The 2,587-nt window shown below is 41.7% G+C and overlaps 1 long non-coding RNA gene across 1 annotated transcript in view; it reads right to left on the minus strand.

Moving 5' to 3' along the window:
- Positions 1-387: 387 nt before the first annotated feature.
- Positions 388-2,587, minus strand: part of LOC110285219 — a 48,187-nt gene continuing 45,987 nt past the window's right edge. The window contains exon 5 of the long non-coding RNA XR_002377035.1: positions 388-1,078. This is a non-coding gene — a long non-coding RNA (uncharacterized LOC110285219). The remainder of the gene's footprint in view (positions 1,079-2,587) is intronic.

The raw sequence follows: 2,587 nt of genomic DNA on the forward strand, positions 1-2,587 counted from the left end.
GACTTAAGACAGTGTGTGGCAAGAATCATCCGCATGGAGAGTTAAACAATGAAGTTTTCTAAGCAGATGCCCGCTGTGAGAATCAATAACCTCTTCGAAAACCAGCAAATTGGTTTCAAGTGTTTGGTTCACTGATTCCATCCCACGGCTGCAAATAAGAGGCCACCCTCTGAGTGAAAGGGAAGGTGGCGATGAATTCATGAAGATACAGTCGCATCAGGATTCTTGTTCTTGCTGCATGGACAGCATTTGCTGGCTTTTTGCATTTAATTTCGGAAAATGCTCTTGGTTGAGGCTTTGGTAATGTTATTTTTGTTGTTGTTTGGTTGGTTTGGTTTGGTTTTTGTTTTTATTTGCTTGGTTTTTTGTTTTTGTTGTTTTGTTTTTTGTTTTGTTTTGTATGTTTGAGAGAGAGAGTTTCATGTCACCCAGGCTGGCCTAGAACTCATAATGTAGTAGAAGATGATCTTAAACTTCTGATCTTCCTGCTTCCCTCTCCTGAGTGCGGATGCTAAATAGGGATCCACCACTGTGGGCAGTTTAGGCAGTGCTACAGATCGAACCAGAGCTTCTTGCAAGCCGGGCAAGTATTCCACCAACTGAACTACATCTCCAGTCTTTACAGAGTATATATGGTATATGTCATGAAAATGAATCATGACAACATAATTGTATAACTGAGTATTTTCTAAGTGCTAGCCTTTTCCTTAACTTCTCAGCCAGACTATTCTTTCCAAAGGAAAACTAACTCTCTAGCTACAAAGATTTACAGGAAGCAAGTAGCCAGTCTACCAAGTTTTACTCTGGGAATATTTGTCAGACCGCCTGTTGACCAGGCTTGTGTTCCTGGCTCCCGGGCAGGCCTCCTGTGTCTTCTCCCATCCTTTTCCATCACTGCCTGAAGATTCTCAACCTCTCTGTTTGGTGATCAATGTCTGTCGTCACTCCGCAATTTGCCTTTACTCCCCTTATCAGGAAACTTTGGAGCAATCCTGAACCTCTGGAATCTTTCATCTTCCTCCTCTTATCGTGAAGTGTTTACAGAAGGTCTCACCAAGCATATGGTGACTGCTGTAGTCTGGAGGGGAGAAAAGTCTTCCCCCAGCAGGGTAGGCTACCTTCTATGGAGGGTTTCGTCCTCTCCGTTACATACGTAGACAAGAGGAAGGGTTCCCATGACTCCCTCAGTTCCATCAGCCTGCCTACCTCATGCTGACTGCCAGAACTGCAGACCTTAGCGATGGCTCCGAGATCCTCTTTCTTCTGTGACCCTCTGGGAGTTACTTACTATGAGAGTCCTCTTTCTTCCACATCCCTGGCATATCTCTCAAGCCATAGGATATTAGGCTCCAAGGATTAAATCACTGTCTCAAAGGTGTAAGACTTAAATAATGACTAGGGAGATGGCTCAGTGAATCATGTGCCTTCCACACAAGCCTGGAGACTTGAGTTCACAGCCCCAGCAGCCACATAAACAACCTAGGCACTAAAGCAATGCATATCTGTGGACTCCAGTATAAGGAAAGCAAAAAAAACAGAAGATTTCTGGATCTCACTGTCCAGGCTACCTGACCAAATCAGTGGGCTCCAGGTCCAGTGGGTGACCTTGTCTAAATAAATAAATAAATAAATAAATACACCCAACATTGACCCCTGGCCCCCACAAGAGGCCAATACACATACATATGCTCACTCTTGCTTGTGCAAATGCACACACACCGCTACTTTCACCACCACCACCACCAGCAGTAACAACAACAAGTTATTAAATTACAATTTATAGCTTGGCTAGGAGCAAAGCTAGCAATAACAATGTGTTATATGCTAACACTCTTACATCCTTACTTATAAAAAAGATATTATCATGTAATTGAGGAAAATACATAATAAAAAAAACAATATGAATTAACCAGAAAAAAAGATATTATCATTATTAATGATGTAGCTCACGAGTCATACAACAGTGGTTCTCAACGTGTCTAAAGCTGTGATTCTTTAATGCAGTTCCTCATGTTGTAGTGACCTCCCAAGCATGTTTCATCATTGCTATTCCATAACTGTAATATTGCTACTGTTGCAAATCATAATGTGAATATCTGTGTTTTCCCATAGTCTTAGGCGACCCCTGTGAAAGTGTTATTCAACCCCCAAAGGGGTCATGACCCAAAGGCTGAGAACCACTGGTCTAAAAGAAACTGTAAAACCGAATTGTGCATTCAGTGTTTGAAAACAAAAACTAAGTTGAAGACAACTTTATTCTGCTCACTTTTTTCTTGGTATACCTTTCCATGTGTTTATTGTCTCAGTGAAACTTGCTAACACCATTACATAATCACATACACTGTCTGCTGCTGTGTGACCGAAACAACTGGACGCATAGTCCTATCTTAGCAGGAATCCTAGTGAAAGAGGCCAAACAAATGCAATCTACAGACTCAATGCAATCCCCATCAAAATTCCAACTCAATTCTTCAACGAATTAGAAAGTGTAATCTGCAAATTCATCTGGAATAACAAAAAACCTAGGATAGCAAAAACTCTTCTCAAGGATAAAAGAACCTCTGGTGGAATCACCATGCCGGACCTA

Source organism: Mus caroli, chromosome 19 (assembly GCF_900094665.2).
Source record: "Mus caroli chromosome 19, CAROLI_EIJ_v1.1, whole genome shotgun sequence".
Taxonomy (NCBI): Eukaryota; Metazoa; Chordata; class Mammalia; order Rodentia; family Muridae; genus Mus; species Mus caroli.